This window comes from Lynx canadensis, chromosome B3 (genome assembly GCF_007474595.2).
Source record: "Lynx canadensis isolate LIC74 chromosome B3, mLynCan4.pri.v2, whole genome shotgun sequence".
NCBI lineage: Eukaryota > Metazoa > Chordata > Mammalia > Carnivora > Felidae > Lynx > Lynx canadensis.
The window spans coordinates 135583391-135606612 of record NC_044308.2 but is presented as its reverse complement, the minus strand read 5'-3'; the positions used below and the strand labels follow the sequence as shown (position 1 = coordinate 135606612).

The 23222-nt window shown below is 39.8% G+C and overlaps 1 protein-coding gene across 3 annotated transcripts in view; it reads left to right on the top strand.

Moving 5' to 3' along the window:
• The window catches only part of BTBD7 (BTB domain containing 7), a 58963-nt gene that overhangs the window by 3953 nt on the left and 31788 nt on the right, over nucleotides 1-23222 (top strand). The window lies entirely within an intron of this gene.

Sequence of the window (23222 nt, the reverse complement as noted above, 5' to 3'; positions counted from 1 at the left end):
ATGTTAAGTGAGTTTAATTTTTTTTAATCATTTAGCTAGAAATTGTATTTTTTAGTACACTTAAAGATATAAAACAACACTCCTTGTGCATGTCTTGGTTACTGTAAAAAAAATTATATATATATATATATATATATATATATATATATTCCCTTAAATCTGGGTGTCAGGTTTCCTGTTTCCTTTTGTTATGCATAATACAGAATTGAGGTTATTTGGTGTTTTGGTTTTTGCACTCCTTGTAGGCCTTATTTTTCTCCCATGCCCATGGTATTCAACCAATCCTATTAGTGCTTATAACAGACTATACCTTTAACACAGTTTTTACCTCATTTTTGTGGGAAGGAGAATATTTGGTTGCTTGGAGAGGAATTTTATACCATGAAGTTTAAGAGCTCAAGCTCTGGAACCAAACTGGATTTGAATCCTTCGCTATCATGTTTTAACTTGCTTGACCTCAGGGCAAGTCACCTGTCTAAGCCCCTATTTTCTCATTTATAAAATCAGAATAGTAACGTGTAAAGTAGCATTATAAGGATTAAAAATAGGGGCGCCTGGGTGGCGCAGTCGGTTAAGCGTCCGACTTCAGCCAGGTCACGATCTCGCGGTCCGTGAGTTCGAGCCCCGAGTCAGGCTCTGGGCTGATGGCTCAGAGCCTGGAGCCTGTTTCCGATTCTGTGTCTCCCTCTCTCTCTGCCCCTCCCCTGTTCATGCTCTGTCTCTCTCTGTCCCAAAAATAAATAAACGTTGAAAAAAAAAATTTAATAAATAAAAAAAATATATATATATAATATTAAGTGATTTGACTGGCACCTGATACATAGTTAGCATTCAGTAAATATTAGCTGCTAAATACTATTCATCAGAACATATTTCATTCATTACCATGTTCTTTTCTAAAGGTTTATGTTTAAAAATAATTTTATAATTATATTAAGCCTAATACTAATACTTTATAGATTTTTATTAGGTTATTACTGATTATAAGTTTTTCTTATAATTTTATCACTGGTGAGATGGGACATGCCACTTATCAAACTATTGTAAATGTCTGGCTGTTTGTCATTTTACAATTGGTTTTTCTCAGCAGGAGTTCTACAAGCAGATTAAGCCTGTGATACTCTGAGGCATCTATGGTATCTAATGAATTAGCATCTCTCAGATGCATCCAGCATGATTATATGATAGTTATGTACCATTTTGGAGAAAATTAAGAAAATAGTCACCCAAATCATCATCTGTGATCTGTGATTAAGACGAGGGCTTAACTTCCAGTTAAAAAACACTGTGAGACTAGCCTGTTGGGCAACTTGAGGGTTGGAGTGTACTGTTCTCATCCTTGTGTCCCCTATGCCTGGGACATGGTGGGCATTCAGTAAATGACTTTAAATTAATGACGGTTACTTTTTATTCCAAATTAGATTTAACTTCAAAAGTTAAAGCCCAGTTTTAAAAGGAAACAAATTCTGTCAGGGGAGGCTAGGACCTTGAGACTAAATATGTCCTTCAAGATGGAGAGGTGATTTAATGGTTTCAAGAGCATCATAAAAAGAGGCAGTATAGGCAGACAGCCAGAGTGGTGTGGATAAAAGAGTAGGTTCCTGGCCTATACTGAGAATGTGTTTTATTCAGACAAATAGGCAGTCACTATTAGGGAGGTGGATTAACAGGTAATGGGGCCTCAAATTGCTGGCCTGGCATTTTAGGATTAGATTTAATTTCACCTGATATCCTACGTAGCAGATTGAACATAACTTTATCTCTGTCTCCTCCAAAGCCCTAATAGTATAGTAAAGAAGTAAAACAAATATAAACCCTCAGAACAAAGATACCTGAGAGGAAAACAACAGAGGAAAAAGGATATTGAAAATTTTGGAAGCTGGAAAGCATATCATGACTGATTATTGGCTTACCAGAGAGGAGAGGTCTGTAACTCTAGATCCTATAGAGGAGTCTACTGAGGATAAGGGAGGCATTTCACAGGGGCTACTTAGTACTCTAGAAAGAAGGGATAAGCGTGGTGAACTAGAAAGAGATTTGATTTTAAGTCTGAATACTGAATGGATGAACCCTTTCCCCCCACCATGGAATTCACCTTTATAGGTGGCGTGTGTCAGAAAGGAATGGGGTTTTGTTTTACTTCATAAAGTGAGCTGGTTTTCTGAGTATGCTGTATTAAATAATCCATATTCTCTTCTGATTTGTGCGATCTTTTATTAAGTTCCCACATAAATATGGGTCAGTGCTTTCCATTTTGTCTCCATAGCCCATTTGTCTGTTTTTGCATCAGTATCACTTGTGCCAGGTGACAAATCCTAACCTGCCCTTCAGTTCTCTTCTCTATCCCCACCCCTCCCCCCACCAAACACAATAAACCTGAGATTTATTTTTTGAAGAAATTGAACTAGAGAGATCTCAGATCTGGAAATAGCTATGAAAGGAAGGGTGGGGGTGTGGGGTAAAGCACAAAGTTGAAATCTGAATTTATGTAAAAGCCTACAAACTAAATGTCAAAATCACTCCTCTTCCCTGCTCTAGTCCAAGCCAGGCAGATAAAAGATTAAAAAAACTGGAGCTCTGGCACAAAAACAGACACTCAGATCAATGGAACAGAATAGAGAACCCAGAAATGGACCCACAAACGTATGGCCAACGAATCTTTGACAAAGCAGGAAAGAATATCCAATGGAATAAAGACAGTCTCTTCAGCAAGTGGTGCTGGGAGAACTGGACAGCAACATGCAGAAGAATGAACCTGGACCACTTTCTTACCCCATACACAAAAATAAACTCAAAGTGGATGAAAGACCTAAATGTAAGACAGGAAGCCATCAAAATCCTTGAGGAGAAAGCAGGCAAAAACCTCTTTGATCTTGGCCACAGGAACTTCTTACTCAACACATCTCCGGAGGCAAGGGAAACAAAAGCAAAAATGAACTACTGGGACCTCATCAAAATAAAAAGCTTCTGCACAGCGAAGGAAACAATCAGAAAAACTGAAAGGCAACCGACAGAGTGGGAGAAGATATTTGCAAACGACATATCAGATAAAAGGTTAGTATCCAAAATCTATAAAGAACTTATCAAAAAACAGAGTCCAGTGAAGAAATGGGCAAAAGACATGAACAGACACTTCTCCAAGGAAGACATCCAGATGGCCAACTGACACATGAAAAAATGCTCAACATCACTCATCATCAGGGAAATACAAATCAAAACCATACTGAGATACCACCTCACACCTGTCAGAATGGCTAAAATTAACAACTTTGGCAACAACAGATGTTGGTGAGGATGTGGAGAAAGAGGATCTCTTTTGCACTGCTGGTGGGAGTGCAAACTGGTGCAGCCACTCTGGAAAACAGTATGGAGGCTCCTCAAAAAATTGAAAATAGAACTACCCTATGACCCAGCAATTACACTACTAGGTATTTATCCAGGGGATACAGGTGTGCTGCTTCGAAGGGACACATGCACCCCAATGTTTATAGCAGTACTATCAACAATAGCCAAAGTATGGGAAGAACCCAAATGTCCATCGATGGATGAATGGATAAAGAAGATGTGGTACACACACACACACACACACACACACACACACACGCACACACAATGGAGTATTACTCAACAATCAAAAAGAGTGAAATCTTGCCATTTGCAACTACGTGGATGGAACTGGAGGGTATTATGCTAAGTGAAATTAGAGAAAGACAAAAATCATATGAGAACTTTAAGAGACAAAACAGATGAACATAAAGGAAGGCAAGCAAAAATAATATAAAAACAGGGAGGGGGACAAAAACAAAAGAGACTCTTAAGTATGGAGAACAAACAGGGTTACTGGAAGGGTTGTGGGAGGGGGAATGGGCTAAATGGGTAAGGGGTATTAAGGAATCTACTGAAATCATCATTGCACTATATGCTAACTAACTTGGATGTAAATTTAAAAAACAAAAATTAAAAAATAAAAATAAAAAAATAAAAACAAAAACCACAAAAATAAAAAAACAAACCTTGGCGCTCTAGAAATAGTGAACAGCCCAAGAGCATATAGACTGGTGTGGGGACTGATGTGGGGAGTGCCATGATGAAGTTATGCTCAGGAATTACATGGTAAAAAACCAGTTTGCCTTCCAATTCTGCAAAGAAGAATAAGTCAGCAAGCCTGCTTTTGCAACAGAGTTTCCACACAGCTCTTTAGTGCTTCATTCTTAAATATGAAAACCCATTAAAGTTGAGGAAAACTTCCAAATTGACACACAGATGAGAACGAAGTATTAGAAGAAACCGTTGAAGAAAGCAGAAGAAAACTTCAACAGAAGCAAAATGCCCTTATATAGGGGTCCCTGGGTGGCTCAGTCAGTTAAGCGTCCAACTTTTGATCTCAGCTAGGTCTTAATCTCAGGATCAGGAGTTCAAGCCCTGTGTTGGGCTCTGTGCTGGGCGTGAAGCCTATTTTAAAAAAAAGGGGAAAAAAAGCCCTTTTATAAAAGCGTTCTGTTGAATCAATGAGACATAAATAGGATTCTGTAAGAGTAAAGACAGGAGCTGTTGGAAATAAGGTAGCAGAAATGAAAAACACATAAAAAGATTGAAAGGTAAAATTGAAGAAATCTAGAAAGTAGAACAACAAAGATGGACAAATAGAACTATAGTATTGGTCCAGGTGTAACAATTTAACAAGCAGTGGTTTTAGAAACATACAAGAGAAAATGGAAGAGAAGCCAGTGGTAATATAAGAAATACTGCTAAAGCTAAAGGAATTTCTGTATTAAAAAGTTTTATCCCTTTCTCTAGGGAACTCTAGAGAAAAAGAGAAGATTCTACAGTGTTGCAGAGAGAGAAAAATTAGGTTCCATACAAAGAAATAGGACTCTGAATACTGTTGAACTTTTCAATAGCATCAGCTGAATGCTGCAATCCAGTGGCATAGTGCCTTTAAAGAGCTGATGGAAAATTATTTTCTACACAAAATTCTATATTTAGCCAAACTGTCAATCAAGTGAAAGGCTAGATGAAGGCATTTTTTTCAGTCTTGCTTCAGAAAATTTTTCTCCCCTGCAACCCTACTGAGGGAAGTTACTAAGGATGCATTCCACTAAATCATGAAGTGAACCAAGACAAGTGTGGGACCCAGAAAATGGGGCCAAACACAGGAAATAAGAAAGGGAAATCCTAAGTACTAGCTGTATAGTAAGTCTAGTGGGCATCAAGTCTAGACTGGACTAGGAGGGTGAAAGTCTCCAGGAACATTAAATGACAAGTGGCATTAAGAGATTTCATGGGGGCAGGAGGGATTCCTGGGTGGCTGTCGGTTAAGCATCTGACTCCTGATTTCAGGTCAGGTCATGATCTCGTGGTTTGTGTGATCGAGCCCCACATCAGGCTCTGAGCTGACAGCACAGAGCCTGCTTGGGATTCTCTCTCCTTCCCTCTCTGCCCCTCCTCAACTCATGCATGAGGGTGTTCTCTCTCTCTCTCTCTCTCTCTCTCTCAAAATCTTAAAAAATTTTCATGGACCTTTTGGTGCTTTTATGAAGAATTAACAATAGGTTTATAGAAAATGAAGCAAGTGGGAAAAGTAGAAAATAATACCTCCAAGAAAAATTTAAAATTGCATATGGAAGAAAATATAATTCTAGTTGCACAGCTTGGATCAGCAGTAAGCAGTATTTAAATAGTCCTAATATGAACACTGAATATTGATTTAATAAAAATTATAACATAGAGAGAGGTAAATATCAGAAGAAACAACTTAAGAATTGACAGTAGTTAGTTGCCTCTGAGGAGCAGGACTGGGAGTGGAAAAGAGATAGGGCAGGGGGGCTTGTTTTTAGAGGAAGCTTTTTATTACCACTAGCTACAAGACTTCTTAAATTATGAGCATATGCTGCTTTGATTACAAAATTAATTTTTTTGTGATATGACATCAGTGCTCAAAAGAACCAGAGAGACCTAGATAGGATAGGCCATAATCCTAAGGAACTGGGGGATTTGTCATACAAGTCAGTAATGTTAACTAAAAAGATCGTGCTTATCGTTTTAGGTTACAAAGGGTTTTTACTTTCTCTCATTTGGTTGTCCTGACAACCTGTCAGTATGGTGGGGCTCAGAGTTGAATAACTAGCCTTTTCTCCAGGTTGTCAGTGATAAGGTTGTGACTCATACCAGCTCTTCTGACCCTAAGCCCAGAAACCAGTTTCCACGGATGAAAGTGGGAGGCCACTGTAGGCCTGTTTGTAGGAATGAAATAGCAGACTAGTGATTGAAGCATCAACTCAGAGGAGTCTCAGCCATGAACCTGATTTGTGCTGAACCTCTTGGGTAAATGAGGGAAATGTGGGCCCAGCTAGGAGGTTTAAAAACTGAGCAGGGACCTGGGTAGGTCACCACTCAGACTTTGCTTCAGAGCACTTAGCTAAAGAACAGAGGGCTTTGTACTGAGTAGGCTGCTCTTTCCTGAATAATGTTTCTGTACCAATTATTTGACTTTTGGCTGCCAGCATAAAGACCTTCTTCCTAGTTTTGAGAAATTCCTCATTATACAGGTCTTGATAGAAGGCAGAGCACACCTCCCAGTGTAAAAACCTAAAAGGTTAAATGCTTGCTTTCTCAGCCTTCTCACTGGTTAATGTTTAAGCACATTACCTGGGCTTTTTGAATAGGAGCTCATAGCACAAAGAAGCAAGGACTATAGAAGGGTGTCTGGCTGGCTCAGTTGGTAGAGCATGCAATGTCTTGATGTCAGGGTTGTGAGTTCGAGCCCCTCACTGGGTGTGGAGATTACTTTAATTAATTAATTTAATTAGTGGCACCTGCGTGGCTCAGTCAGACATGATTTTGGCTAAAGTCATGATTTCAGGGTCATGATCTTAGGATCTTAGGTATGGAGGCTGCTTAAGATTCTCTCTCTCCCTCTCTCTTTGTCCCTCCCCCATTCACACATGCGTATACTCTCTCTCTCTCAAATAAAATTAATAAATACATTTAAAAACATTATTTAAAGGCAAGGGCTATAGAGAATTCTTTCTGTAAGCAGGGTGAGAGCCACAACATCCAGTGGAAAAGAGAGAGGTCAGTGGCAGTGATGCCGATGATGGCATCCACTGTCTCTACACAGAGCAGGAGCTGTAGTGGCCTGGGGCCCAGAGCAACACGGGCTACTCACTGGGCTCTTTCCCTGATGTAGTCCTCAGTGCACAGCCTTTGTTCTTGTTTGTTTTCCGTGTCTGGTCTTCAACTTTCCCAGAAACTATGGGCTAAAGTATCCTTTCAAATAGAGTCCTTTTCTGTTGAAGCCAACTAGAGTTGTTTTCTGTGGTTATAGCTTGGAAGCCTGGTTGATAACAGTACATATATTTAAAAAGACCAGTGTATAAAATTCCAAAATAGGTGGCTAGATTAGAAGAGCCTCAAAAAAAGGATCAGGTGTTCGATCACTGCTTTCACAATGATTTTAGCATGCACTGTGTAAACACCTCTGAAAACATGAGCACCTTGGTGAGAATATATATTGATTTATAATTTTCTGAAAAAAATTAGAAAATTCACTCTTTAGAGGAACTATAGGTTTTCTCATGAATTTTAACAACCCATGGCCTACCATAAGAAGGGGGTATATGATGTTTCCTTATTATAAAGACTCTTGACCTCAGAACAAAATAGCCCAGATTATCACCAACATGTACATGCATGCATATTCCAGCTCAGGATATTTTACAGTAGTGTACTTTCAGTTGCAGATTTTATTTTTTTAGCTTGATCAAAACTGTATTTTTCAGTCTTTGGAATATGAAATTTACTTATAACAACTCCAAAGTGGACCCTGTAATGCATTGCCCATATTGTTAGTTACAGTGTATGTGATTATATTTTTTTTGAATTAAAAATCTAACAGAGAAACAGCTGAAAGCAATGACCTAATTTTTCCCTTAGCAACTTGGTCAGATTTCAAGAGTGTGTGACTTGAAACAAATGCAAAGCAGTAAAGACTGTCTCCATTCACTGAGCCATTCCTCCCTCTTCCTGTCCTCTCCATTGTCCCCATGTTAACACTCTTCTTGTGTCTCAGTTCAATTGAACTGGCAGTTCATTTTACTTCTGTCTATAATTATTTCCTCTTCAGCAAGTTAGTCTGAATCTACTTCCTAGAGAATAATGGAGCTAAGTTAAAGACCATTATCAACAGATCAGAATAGTAAATGGAGATTTCAGTTAACTATGCAATATAGATGAAGAATTAATCTCAGTTTCAGGAATGCAGTTCAGGTGACTCTCAAGTTCTGTATCTGTAATCATAAGGACACTTAGCACTTAAATTCTTTACTCAAAATTATGAGTAGAGTTCTAAAGCATAATTTTTTTATTTTAAATAAAAAATGGTTTTTTTATTTTAAAACTTAAACCATTTTTCATGTAGACTACAAACTCTCCACCTCTGCCCCTCTGCTCACACTTTTCTTTGTCTTAGAATACCTTTGCCTTTGACCACTAAATGTCCACGTTCTACCCCACTCTTTAAGACCAAATTCACATGCTACTTCCTTTGTTTCCTCTCAGGCATTCCAAATTAAAAGTATTTTCTACTTCCTGCAAACTTCCAAAACACTTTCTTTATGTTTCTTTTAGGTTTTTACATCTTCTTACTTATTTTGGAATTGTCTTTGTACATGTGTCATTTCCTCTATCAGCTAGTGTATTATATACCCCCTAAAGACAGGAGCAAAATCTTAGTCCTCTTGAATCACCCAAAGAACCTAGCACAGTGCTTTTTTGCTGTTAGTGGACTCTGAGTTACATATTTTGAATTATCTTTTTTTTTTTTTTAAGTTTATTTATTTATTTTGAGAGAGAGCGTGCGTGCATGCGCACATGTAGGGAAGGGGCAGAGAAAGAGGGAGAGAGGGTCTCAGGCAGGCTTGGCAATGTCATCACAGAGCCTGGTGTGGGGCTCAGACTCACAAACCGTGAGGTCGTGACCTGTGCCAAAGTCGGATGCTCAACCCACTGAGCCACTCAGGTGTGCCAAATTATCTTTAATACCTATGAAAAGTGAGTAACTTTTTTCTTTTTAAAAGGGGGGGAGGGTATGTAATAAATGTTTGACTGTAGAAGTTACAAATAAAATTAAAACACTCTAGGAGATAAATATGAAGCAGTATTTATTTTTATTTTTTTAAGTTTATTTATTTTGAAGAGAGTGAGTGAGCAGGGGAAGGGCAGAGAGAGAGGGAGAGAGAGGATCCCAAACAGGCTCCGCACTGCCACAGCCCTACATGGAGCTCAAACTCATGAACCGGGAGATCGTGACCTGAGCTGAAATCAACAGTCAGATGCTTAACCAACAGCCACAGGTGCCCTTGAAGCATTATTTTTAAAATTAAGTTTAGAGTTGGTCTAAATACTGTATAATTCTGTACCATTAAACTCAGTTTTAAGTTAAATTTCAAATAAAGTTGTCTTATCAACTTTTTATTTTGTTGTCCACTGTTATGTAAATAAGATGTCAGTTGAATTTAAAATATTCTTGGAGGGCTCCTGGGTGGCTCAGTCAGTCAGGTAAGCGTCCAACTTCGGCTCAAGCCATGATCTCACTGTTCAGGAGTTCAAGCCCTACATTGGGCTCTGTGCTGACAGCTCACCCTGGAGCCTGCTTTAAATTCTGTCTGTCTGTCTGTCTGTCTCTCTCTCTCTCTCTGCCCCTCCCCCACTCATACTCGGTCCCTCTCTCAAAAATAAACAAACATTAAAAATTTTTGGTTTTGGGGCGCCTGGGTGGCGCAGTCGGTTAAGCGTCCGACTTCAGCCAGGTCATGATCTCGCGGTCCGTGAGTTCGAGCCCCGCGTCGGGCTCTGGGCTGATGGCTCAGAGCCTGGAGCCTGTTTCCGATTCTATGTCTCCCTCTCTCTCTGCCCCTCCCCCGTTCATGCTCTGTCTCTCTCTGTCCCAAAAATAAATAAACTTTGGAAAAAAAAAAAAAATTAAAAAAAAAATTTTTGGTTTTAATATTCTTGGAAGCCATTCAAGGCTATTAATCTTTTGAAGCCAGAAAATTTAATCTGAGGACAGTTAGAAGCCTTTTCTCAACAATAAACAAAACTTTTCTATGCATACTAAAATCCCAAGGATGCCACAGTGAAGGGAAACGGTGAAACAGAGGAAGACTTGCTTGTTTTGGTTTGGTTTGTTTTTCTTCCCCAACACAAAATTTTTTATTATAGTCAAGATCTGAGAGATTTAATTTGAACTTTACAGACATTAATATAATCAGACAAAAGATGAAATGCTGTACTCAGGTCATTATGGATATGAATACAAAACTTTGAACAACATGGGGACAAGGAAGAACTGCGCATTTATTATTTAAAGTGTATATTGAACTCTAGACACCACGAGAATAGCGGAAAGCATCTGCAATGATGCCACCCAGTACAGTGTATTCTGAAGTAGAGAGTTGATTTCAAGTTAGCATTTTTTGAACAACATTGCTATGCAAGGTGCAATACCAACGAGAAGAGAATTAAAAGGAGCCGTGTTTGAATGTCACTATGTACCTAGTGTCACGATGGGCACTTATATCTTTTCGTCTTCACAACAATCCTGTGAAGCTCAGAGAATGGGTCTCTCATTTGCTCAGGTTCAGAGATAAATAACAGTACCCAAATTAAATGGTATTTTATAAATATGAAGTCTGGGGTTAGATCTGTGCTCCAGTCCTGGCTCTGTCACATGCTAACCATATAAATTCTTCCCGGTTTCTCAACTCGAGCTTGTCTCTTTCTCTCCATTGAAGTGTGGGCATCAAGCACTATGCCTGACAGTTGGGAGGGTCTTAACAAATGTTTTTAAAACTGACTTACATTGGGGCGCCTGGGTGGCGCAGTCGGTTAAGCGTCCGACTTCAGCCAGGTCACGATCTCGCGGTCCGTGAGTTCGAGCCCCGCGTCAGGCTCTGGGCTGATGGCTCAGAGCCTGGAGCCTGTTTCCGATTCTGTGTCTCCCTCTCTCTCTGCCCCTCCCCCGTTCATGCTCTGTCTCTCTCTGTCCCAAAAATAAATAAACGTTGAAAAAAAAAATTAAAAAAAAAAAACTGACTTACATTAACTCTTTGGTAGATAATTTCTAAAGATAGAGCTGAGTTGTTTTCCTTATGCATCATTCGACAGCGTGGTTCCAAGTTTCCAAAGTCTAAAAAAAAATTTACCAGATTCAGACTTTTTTTCAACACGGATACATAGGATTACAATTGTAGGGAACATTCAACATTAGATGGCAAAACAAGGCCATAAAAAAATGGTCCACAGAGCTTTCCCACGGTGGTAGACTGCTTGGTGTAAAGTGGCCTTTTCTGAAAGCCCCAACTTATTTTTATTTTTCTGATTTTGCAGTAGTCAAATTTTGGCCACTCCTCTTCTGTTGCCAAGGAATACAAAAATGTAATGCAACCCAAGATGCAGGTTATTTGGGGGAAGACATTAGTGATTGAGGAAAGAAAATGATAGAAGGAAGAACCTCAGCATTGTACAAATATCCTGGCTTTTCAAATTCAGTATTGAGGTACAGAGCTGAAGTTTCTGCCTTAAAAACAAATATTATACTTACCTCCTAAAATATCTAGAGTAGAAGGACTTTGACCAGACACAGGCGTTTTAGAAGTGGTGGGAAGAAACTATTCCAAGAATTAAGATGGATTAGTAATGACATTATTTAGCTATTACTGTGTGGAATACTTCACTTAATCTTTATGGTAACCTGTATGGTAGCTACCATCGCTGTTCCCATTGTAGAGATGCAGGAACAATTGCGTTGTTTCTTCCCCAAGGCCACTTCTGCTGATCAAGTCTGCTTTATAGATACATGAATGTGTGTTTCTATTTCACGTGCATATCTTGTTCTGTAGTGTAAATAAATAGTAGCACACTGTACATATTATTGTCTTGCCTTTTTCACACTTAAGCTTTGGAAAAACGGTGTCAATACATGTAGAGTCACTTTATGTTAATGTATTTTGTTTGTTTCTAAAAATATAAGAATTGGGGCACCTGGATGGCTCAGGCGGTTGAGTGTCCAACTCTTGATTTCGGCTCAGGTCATGATCTCAGTTTGTGGGATTGAGCCCTGCGTAGGACTCTGCACTTACAGAGCCTGCTTGGGATTCTCTCCCTTTCTCTCAAATAAATAATTTAAAAAAAAGATTCACTCTCTCCCTCAGCCGTGCACACACGTGCATGTGCTTTCTCTCAAAAAAATTAAAAAAAAAAGTATGTGATGTACTGACGTTTGGATATTCAGATAATACAAATAATACAAAAAGTATTTAAGAACCGTTCAGTCTCACTTCCCAGTGAAAAACACTGTTAACAAATAGCGCCTTTTTATAAATATCTTGTAAAGACTGAATCTTACTTTGGAGTATGTATAACTGACCAGAAAGTTCTTGCCTTCAACTATTTTTTCATATATTTAGATGAAACGAAATACCAGTTTCTATTACAAGTTAACATGGGGTGGCCGCACTATGTCTCCACGAAGGGAATGACTTTGATTTATAGAAAGACTTTGAGTTCAACATAAGAGACTCTTAAAAACTGAGAACAAACTGAGGGTTGATGGGGGTGGGAGGGAGGGGTGGGTGGGTGATGGGTATTGAGGAGGGCACCTTTTGGGATGAGCACTGGGTGTTGTATGGAAACCAATTTGACAATAAACTTCATATATTGGGGAAAAAAAAGACTTTGAGCTCTGTTTTGGTTATCTTCGCTGTAACATTTTCGTATACCTCATACGTAGCATTGATACGTCTGTAAAACTTCTGATATGTGCTTTACATGTCATGGCATTTGAAAGTGAAATATCCACACATCAGAAAGTTGTGCCAAAACCCCCAAAACACAGTTTGCACACCTGTACATCTTTGTTTCTAACCATATTCATCTTCAATCATAGTAGAGTTAGGCCTTTTCCAGAATACGTTGGTTTTAATACCGTTTCCACTGTCAGTGTGTTTCTTCCTGATGGAAGCTTACATTAAAGAACAATACTGAATTTTGACACTGATTCACTAAAATACTTCTAGAAGATCCATAGGTATCACATTGGTTCTCTAAACCTGTTGATGTCTGAGCTGTATCTAATTATGAGAGGTTCAGAAATTTTTCTAAGCTGAACTGAGATTCGTTTTTGTTATTCTAATGCATCATCTTAACTTCTAGATTGATAGTTTTTGTTCATAAGTGTAAGCAGTAAATAAAAATATAAAGTATCTAAAGTCTTCAGTGTCGTGAGCCCTACTTCTAAACTACATTTTGATGTCAGATTTTTAGAGATACTAAGTTAAATAGAAGTGGATGCATACAATGTTGTAAATCTGATCATTGTAGTGTCTGTAATCCTGAGAGAATAGCAGCGGCCTGAGTCTGCAGCAGATATAGATGAAAATGGTACATTATGGAGGAGAAGGAAGAAAATAACCTGTCAATTCAAACAGACCTTGGTATAGAATTAGCACTGTGACTCCTATACTTTATTTATTTAGCAGACTTACTGTATGCCAGACCCCAAGATTGAAGTAGTGAGTCTTGTAATAAGTACCCAAACTGTGTAAGTGCTCAAGTAGAGCAAAGCACTGTATGAGAGGGGAACACACAGGAAGAAGAGCCCCAGACCTCAGTATAGGAAGTTAGGGAAGGGAGGTCTGGAGAATGAATGGGAGTTAAATAAATAAAGATTGGAGACAAAGGTTAGGCAGAAGGAAAGCAGGTGGAAAGGCCCAGAGATAAATGAGAGCAAGGCACTTTGGGTTGGGATAGGGGGTGCAGAGACAAGAGTGGTGTGGTGAGAAATGAAGCTACAGAGACAAGTAGGGCTCTATAATAAAGAACCTGGTCTACCACGCCGAGACATTTGGCTTTATCCTGAACATAGCAAGTAATATGACCTGATTACATATGCGTTTTCCGAAAGATCTCTTTGGCTGAGATCATAAGCAGCATGCAGACACCATAAGAAATGTCCCAGAAATAGTCTGTGTGTAGGGGGGCAGGGGAGTAATACATAAACAGATATAGTCTATAAATTACACATCAAAAATTGATAATTCTTTTTTAAAGTTTCCTACGATGTGTATTCATTTGTTTAGTAGAATTTTTGAGCACCTATTTTTTGCCAGGCACTGTGCTAAGCTCTTAACTTACATTATCTTCTATGGTAGGTATTATCTCCATTTACAGGTAAACTGACACTTGAAAATTTTGTAAACTGGGTTTATAGCTAGGAAATGTTATGGCCAAAATTTGAATCCTGGTCTTTCCAACTGCAGAGCTACTCTTTCCCATCACTGGGGAAGAGGGAACATGGTCTCCATGAGAAGAAGTCATCTGTGAGGTACATAGTTTTGAAGGGAGTGCACAATTGTGTTAAGAGATAACTAATCAGTAAATATCACAAAGTTTTCTGAAAATCGTAATATGGCTGTACCCCAAAAGCTTTGGATTTTTTTTATTATTAAAACAGAATTGAAGATACTAACTTACTGTTTTGGCACAGTGGGAAATGGTTTAAGGATAGTAACGTATAGACATAAATGGGTATTTTTTGTTTTTAGTTGAAAGGATGTGAACCTCTGAGTTTTTCACTTACTGAGACTATTAGAATTGTTTTTGTTTAACATTTTAACAAATGACATGTGAGTGGAAAGTGCATGGTACATTTGAGTTGTCAGCATTTCTGTTCCCTTTATGACCTTTGACTTGCTCTGCCCCCTCCAGACTCTGCTCTCCTATCCTTACCCACTCCCCACAGATCCCATGCTTGCTTCTGAATTAGAATGCACCAGGATAATAATGTATAAGGAAACTTAATTATAGTAAGAGTTGCATATTATTTAATCCTGAAAATAATCCAATGAAGTAGATTTTGAGAATTAGGGAACATTTTTCAGATGAGGAAACAGGCAGAACTTCTTGTATCACACAGTTAAAGGGAATTGGGATTGGGTCTCTGGTCAGTCTGACTTGAACGGTGTATCTTGCGTCTCTCTTCTAGTAAGATGCCTGTACATTAGGATATGTGTTCAGTTTCAAGATCGGGCAACCTGTAGGTTCCAGAATTAGATCTCCCTGCATTGTAATATAGTGGAGGCTTACATATTATGCAGGGTGTCTGTATTTACAGAACTGACATCCCTGTGAATGCTTTTCCCTTTCCTCGTGCTGTTTTCACCTACCCCAAAAACCCTTAAGCCTATTAAAAATAGCATATTAAACATTAAGTTATAAAGAAAACATTAAAGCAATATAAAGATATACGTATGTATCCAAGTGAGTATCTTAAGGGTTCTTAGTCTTGTCTTTTTCCTTTCATGTCTTAGAGAAATCTTTAATCTTTTATAATTGTCTGTGTGCTTTAGCCTCCCCCCTTCTCTACCAGGTTACTTCTTTCCTATCTTCCTCTGTCTATTCTTTCTTTTCACTCAACTTGGGAAAAGCTATCTGAATAAAGAATACAAGCACTCAAGGTACATCTTCACGCACAAGCAGCATGAATCTCAGTGATTGCCTCTTTCTCATCAGAAGGGAGTAATGTTCTCAAAGCAGAGAACCTTCTCATTTCCTTTCCAATATTTGCTTGGATTTTGTGGTCAGTGATTGATTTTATGTTGGCACTGAGGGAAGGAACTCCTGGCAACTTCCATAGCCTGATGGTTTTTGTTTGTTTTTGCTTTGATTTTTTTGAATAGATATAATATATTCAAATAGGACAAAAGTCAAAATGTTCTATGAAGAGTACTCAGCAAAGAGTCTCCTGTTCCCCCAACTTTTTGTCCCCCACCGCTGAGTTCCCCTTCTTGTTACCAGTGTTACCAGTTTCTTATACATCTATCTGCTGAGGTAGACAATCCAGAGATAGTCTCAGTACATATGTTTTAAAATATATTGAAAGGAAACATAAAAAGATATTTGGAATAGATCTACAGTATTACTAATGCCCTCTGACATTTAGGTATTGCAAGAAACTTGTGAGACTATTAAAAGGGGCAGAAACTTGAAAGATATTCTTCCATGTAGAATATATCTACACTTTATATATGGTACACTTTAAGAGTTTGCTTCTATATTATGTATAGAGGGTATTTTTTTTTTTTTAAAGAGAAAGAGCAGGGGAGGGGCAGGGAGAGAGGGAGAGAAAGAATCCCAAGCAGGCCCCAAGCTCAGTGCAGAGCCTGGTACAGGGATTGAGATCATGACCTGAGCTGAAATCAAGAGTTGGACTCTCAACCGACAGAACAACCCAGGAGCCCCAAGGGTATTTTTAGTATCTACCCAACAGGAACAACCAAATTCTGAACATTAGCCAAAAGGGTATGAGAAATAAAACCCAGAAAAACTCAACTTGCTTTTCGTCTTTTTTTTGTAGTGAAAATAGATTTTAATTTAAATTTCTTTTTCTTTTTTCTCCCTAGCTTTGAGACATAATTGACATATAGCATTGTGTTAAGTTTAAGGTACACAGTGTAATGATTTGATACATGTATGTGTTGTGAAATGTTTGCCACAGTAATATTGGTTTATGCATCCTTTACCTCACGTAGTTAACATTTTGTTGTTGTTATGGTCACGTCTCAAAACAACTTTCAAGTATACAATACAATATTAACTGTAGTCACCATGCTGCACATTAGATCTCTGGACCTTATTCATCTTGTAACTAAAAGTTTCTACCCTTTGATCAACATCTTGTTTCCTCCACTCCTCAGCCTTTGGAAACCACCATTCTCTTCTCTATTTCTGTGAGTTTGATGTTTTTAGATTCCACATATAAGTGAGGTCATACAGTATTTGTCTCTATCTGACTTATTTCACTTAGCATGATGCTCTCAGGGTTCATCCATGTTGTTGGTATATGGCAGGATTTCCTTTTTTATAGCTGAATAATATTCCTATATATACTCACACACACACACACACACACACACCACATTTTGTTTATCCATTTGTTTCCATATCTTGACTGCTGTGAATAATGCTATAGTGAACATGGGAATGCAGATATATCTTCACGATAGTGATTTCATCATCCTCAGATACGTACCTAGAAGTGGATTGCTGACTCATATGGTAGTTCTGTTTTTATTTTTAAGGAACCTTCATTCTGTTCTTGGTAGTGGCTATGCCAACTTATATTTCCACCAACAAAGCACCAGAGTCTCCACATCCTTACCAGCACTTGTTATCTCCTTTTTGATAATAGCCATTCTGACAGGTGTGAGGTGATATCCTATGGTTTTGATGTGCATTTCCCTGATGATGAGTGATGTTGGGCACCTTTTCATGTACTTTTTGGCCATTCGTATGTCTTTGGAAAAATGTCTATTCAAGTCCTCTGCCCAATTTTTTAATCAGATTGTTTGCTGATGTATAGGAGTTCCTTATACATTTTGGATATTAACCCCCTATCATATATGGTTTGTAAATATTTTCTCTCATTCTGTAAGTTGCCTTTTGATTTTGTTGATTGTTTCCTTTGCTGTGCAGAAACTTTTTACTTTATGTAGTCCCACTTGTTTATTTTTTGTTGTTTGTGTTTTAGGTCTTATTTCTAAAAAATCATTACGAAGACCCATGTCAAAAAGCTTTATTCCTATGCTTTCTTCTATGAGCTTCATTGTTTCAGGTCTTACATTGAAGTCCTTAATCCATTTGAGTTAGTTTTTGTGAGTGGTGTAAGATAGGGTCCAATTTCATTCTTTTGCATGTGGATGTTCGGTTTTTCCAGTAGCATTTTTTGAAGAAACAAACCTTTCCCCCTTGAGTGTTCTTGGCTCCTTTGTCAGTTAGCCTTTTTTTTTTTTTTTTTTTTTTTTTTTTTTTTTTTTTTTTTGCCAAATTATAATGCAACTTTACCTAAAATATTGATTGCAGTTTTTCCTACCCTTCCTCAGGGAAGTGGAAAGTTAGACATGTTCTGAGAAAAGACAACTGCAGTAGATCAACGAAAGGAGTGCTCAGGGCAGACTAAAATGATGAAGACTGTCCAGTATGTCAGAAACTGTGTTACTAAAATGGTCGTAAACTTACTGTGACAAGTAGACCCTAAGGTGACCCCTAATGATCTTAATCTTCTGGTATTTATACCCTTCATGCAGCCCCTCCTCTTAAGTGTGAGCACAGCATACATCTTGTTTCTAGCCAGTACGGTGTGGCAAAGATGAGATGTCATTCCCATGATTACATCACATTTGAGAAGACTGTCATTAACAGTAGACTTACACTGGAGACTTTTTCCCTTGCTGGCTGTGAAGAAGTAAGCTACTATGTTGTAAGATGGCCTGTTGAGCAGACCTCATGGCAAGAACTTCAGGAAGCTGGGCCTTTTTTAGTCATATGGCCACAAGGAAATGATTTCTGTCAACAACCTGAATGGGCTTGGAAGCCAGTTCTTCCCCAGAACTTCCCCAGTTCCTCAGATGAGAATGCAAGCCCAGCTGACACCTGATTGTAGCCTTCCAAAACCCTAAGCGCCCAGGTGACCTGTGCCCAGATTCCTGACCCACAGAAGATACGAGATGATTTGTTGTTTTAACCTGCTAAGTTTGTGGTAATTTGTTACACAGTAATAGAAAACTAATACATTATTTAATCTTATGTTATTTTCACATGTCAAAATGGTTTCATATCAATAATTTGTTGGGGCGCCTGGGTGGCGCAGTCGGTTAAGCGTCCGACTTCAGCCAGGTCACGATCTCGCGGTCCGTGAGTTCGAGCCCCGCGTCGGGCTCTGGGCTGATGGCTCAGAGCCTGGAGCCTGTTTCCGATTCTGTGTCTCCCTCTCTCTCTGCCCCTCCCCCATTCATGCTCTGTCTCTCTCTGTCCCAAAAATAAATAAACGTTGAAAAAAAAAATAATTTGATGTGATTTAACGAGGAGAAAAACAGTAATTTCGATCCAATTCATCACAGAGTCTTCAAGGTGATAATCAGCCACACCTCTACAAAAGACTCAATTCAGGAACGATGGCGCAATTAGCCACAGTCCCAGCTGCTGCAACTGGCTGGAGGCTATAATTGATATTCTCCTCAAAACTATATCACTCAGAGTTCAGTTAGGGAAGCTGAGCAGCTCTTAGGGGATAAGGGAATTCTAGGAATTGAGCCTCACACAGCCACAGGGGAACCCTGGGGAAGGGAAGGGAAGGGAAGGGAAGGGAAGGGAAGGGAAGGGAAGGGAAGGGAAGGGAAGGGAAGGGAAGGGAAGGGAAGGGAAGGGAGGTAAGGGACCTAATTCCTTTCCTTTCCTTGTCCTTTTCCTCCATTTTCCTTTTCCTTGTCCTTTCCTTTCCCTTTTTGCACATCATTCCTTCGTTGAGCTAACCCCCTCCCCCTGACTTCCCCGCACCTCTAATCCACTGTCCCTGCTGCACAAGGGAGGGGAGCATGTGCAGAGTGGCTGTTTTGTCTGGGCTCTTCCGTCTAGCATCTGGTGGTGACCTGGGGCTGGTGTAGTCACCTGGGCTGCAGCTGGGAGGGAGAACTGGGCTTGGAGCAGAGGAGAGTGAGGAAAAGCTAGAACCCACGGGCACCTCTGTGTTTGCCCGTCACCACACCCAGTTATGGTGACTTCTAGAGAGGGAGGACTGCTGCTTTTGCCTTCCAGATCTCACACATTTCTCTTTTGACCAACTTCGCTTGGAACCATATAGGAATGGAGATTGTGGGAAACAGTTTAGTGTTAAGCAAGTTGAAACAGTACAAATTAGCACAGTCTCCCTTTTCTATCACCCAACCTAGATTTTCATTATCCTTTGCTAATATTTCAGCAGGTCTGGGTGACTTGCCAGGTGTTTTGACCCAGACTTTCATCCCAGAGGTCTCTGGGTTGCTTTATCCACGGTTGCTACAGTTTCCCAGTCTCTGTTGTCACTGTGCAGAGAAACAACAAAGGATGTCCTGGTGAATGCCTTGAATTTCAGACAGACACCTTCCTGCACCTATTGTATTTCCCCAGACCTAGCATCCTGGTCCAGCATTCTCAAGATCTCCCATGAGCGATCCTCTAAACACTGCCGGTCCATATTGCCAGGTCTTGTAATTCTTGGGAGAAAGAATACACTCCTCCCAGAACAGAAACTGTTTTCTCAGACTGTGATCATGAGTGATCAGATCCTGATTATTGGTTTGGAGCTAGTGAGAGGAGGCATAGGCAGACCTTGAAGAGGACAAGGCACCTGAAGGGTCTCCTGACAGTTGGAGGCTGCTGTCCTCTACAAGGAGTTAGGAGAGCTGTTTCTCCCACCCAGAAAGTACAGACAAATCTTGGGGTTTGAGATTCCTCACTCATTCACCCAAATATACCCATTCCAGATTTCTGTCACCAACTGTTTCTTTAGGACCCAGATTTTATCTCAGATTTGTTAAGATTTTGCATTCAAGTCTTTGTGAGTCTGATATCTTTAAAATTAAATCTGGAGCCTGAGTTTTGGCATCTGTTCTGCAGCTGCAGGAAATAAGGGTTTTTTTTTTATTAATTTTTTTTTTTCAACGTTTACTTATTTTTGGGACAGAGAGAGACAGAGCATGAACGGGGGAGGAGCAGAGAGAGAGGGAGACACAGAATCGGAAACAGGCTCCAGGCTCTGAGCCATCAGCCCAGAGCCCGACGCGGGGCTCGAACTCACGGACCGCGAGATCGTGACCTGGCTGAAGTCGGACGCTTAACCGACTGCGCCACCCAGGCGCCCCATAAGGGTTTTTTAAAACACTGACCTAGAAGTCTTCTGACTTTGACAGAATGCCTAGATTGAGGGGTGGCTAACCTGAGCCAATTGTTTCCTTTCTTCATGTCTTTGAAACCACTTAGCGAAAGCCGGCCAATTTCAGGTCCTCATAGTTCCTAATGTTCCCATTAAGTGTCACCACTCCTACTGAACTGACACCTCACTTAATGAAGAACCATAGTGTTGTCATAAGTGTCACTTACCACTAGGAATGGGGGTCCTTCTTACCAGTTGTTCAGTGACTGATCTAGTTCCAGAGTCTCATTCAGGAATCTTGTTTTGTAGGGCCACTTCTGTTCCTTTCATGTGTGGGTGTCTCTTCCCATTCCCCCACAACCCCTACTGAAATAGCCTAAAACACAGTCTTGCGTGCCTGTGTTATTTGGTAACTAATCCCCCGAATAGGAGAGTGACCCAGTGAGAGTGAGATCAGGGAGGAGGTAAAGTAGTAGAAGAGTGGCCTTGGGGTGGTTGCCACTGGAGGTGCCAGGGTTTCAGCCCCGCCAGGACCCTCTGAGGCACTCTGTAAAATCTTCAGCGTGGTCCTTCTAAGGAGTGGGAGAGGAGTATTCATCCAGCCAGCTTTCACAAATGGCAGAGTCCAAGGACTGGCAGGTTAAAACCACTGCAGCACAGATCGACTTTCTTCTAATCCCTGTATGTCTCACTCTCATTTTCTGCCTTGGCTCTAGAATTCCGGTTGCCTTTTTAAAATGGAGAAGATGCAGGGTTGATGTGATGGTGGTACACCTTTCAGCCGTGTGCTCAATATGGATTGGAATACTGAGGGAAGGAGACAGTAGGAAGCTTTTCAGTATTTGATGTGTGAGGTACTGAAGATTTAGAAAATAAAGAGGCTAATCAAAGTGCATCTTGAGGGAAGAATTGGTAGGACACATTGACCAGGTCTGTATGTCAAGAGAGGTAGAGTCGGCACCGCTGATTTAAGACTTCTAGCCTAGAAAAGGGGGAGTGTTAATGGACATACTGGCCCACTGATGTTATTTAACATAATCCTCAGAACTCTGATGGGATTGTTTCATCCTCTGAATGAGCAAATGAGACCCATGGAGGGTGTACTTTGATTCACACAGGGTGCTAAGGGAGAGAATCAAGAGTGATGAAACTGCCTGAATTCAAACCTATATGCTCTTTTGACTGCCCTCACTTCCCTCTCTTTTCATGATTCCTTTCCTTGGGAACTGGAATCAGTCCCATGCAGGTTACTTGGAAAGAATTGAAGCAACTTTTTTCTCAACCCTATTTGCACTTGAAGTCTTATTTCTATTTCTGACTGATGCCACTGAAGAGCCACCATGCCTGCTGTAAGGCCAGACTTCCTCTAAATTTAATATACTGTCTGTACAGTACAGCTATACAGGAGCATGGCAAGCTGTAGGCTCCTTCCACCATTCCATTCCCTTCATTCCTTTCTCCTTGCCTGTTTTCTTCCTTTTCCCCCCCTCAAGCCCACCATGAAACTCTGAATCTAGAAGCTGCTCGTGGACATGAGCTGATGAAAAGGTTTCCTACCGGTGCTGGTGAAACAAGTATGAGAGTGTACTTAGGAATAATGAAGAGCATGAGAGTGACAACAAAGACAGATCCTGATAGTGTATTCAGGAAATCTGACAACATTGAAGCTTATCTTAGTTATCAGAGGAACATGAAGAGGGAGGGAAAATGTTGATGGTAAAAACAGAAAGTGATGCTATTTTACATGCAGCAGTAACAGTCATTTGTATTACTAAATGTCAGATTGATTTGTTTTATTTCTTTATATCTCTGCCTTGGTCATTCATGGTATGTAGCTCAAATTTTTGAAAAGAGGCATTTTTGCCAACATCAAGTTTTAGAAGGAAAATATCCTAGTAAAAGAGAATAGAAGAAATGATTAAACAAGTAGGCAATGGATCTATAAAATGAAGTTTTCACACAAGCCAAAAAAGAAAAATCATGAGAAGTTGACTTCATATTTCATCTGCTAACCTTACAACTATATCATTGAAAATCTGCTACCCGAGCAGAATAAATACATGGGCACCTTTGAGCCATTATATATCTTGGCTACAGATGACTTTTTCTGTTACAAGGAAATTGGGAAAGACTTGTAAGTTCATCCAAAAAGGTATATGGTATATTGGTCAACCATTGCTGTGTAACAACCGACTGGGGAATCTCAGTGGTATGGGACATGAACATATATTTCTCACAAATTTCCAGGTCAGCTAAAATTACGAATTTAAGTTTGCAGTGGCTGATTGCCACTGTGATTTACCAGGGCTGGGTGACTCTGTTCCCACTGCTGCTCATTCTCCTAGGATCAATAAGCTAGCCACAGTATGTTCTTACCGTGGCAGTGGCAGAAGGCAAGAGGGCAAGCCCAGTTCCTAAAAGTACTTCTGAAACTTTTTGTCACATCATATCCACTAACCTTCGATTGGTCAAAAGA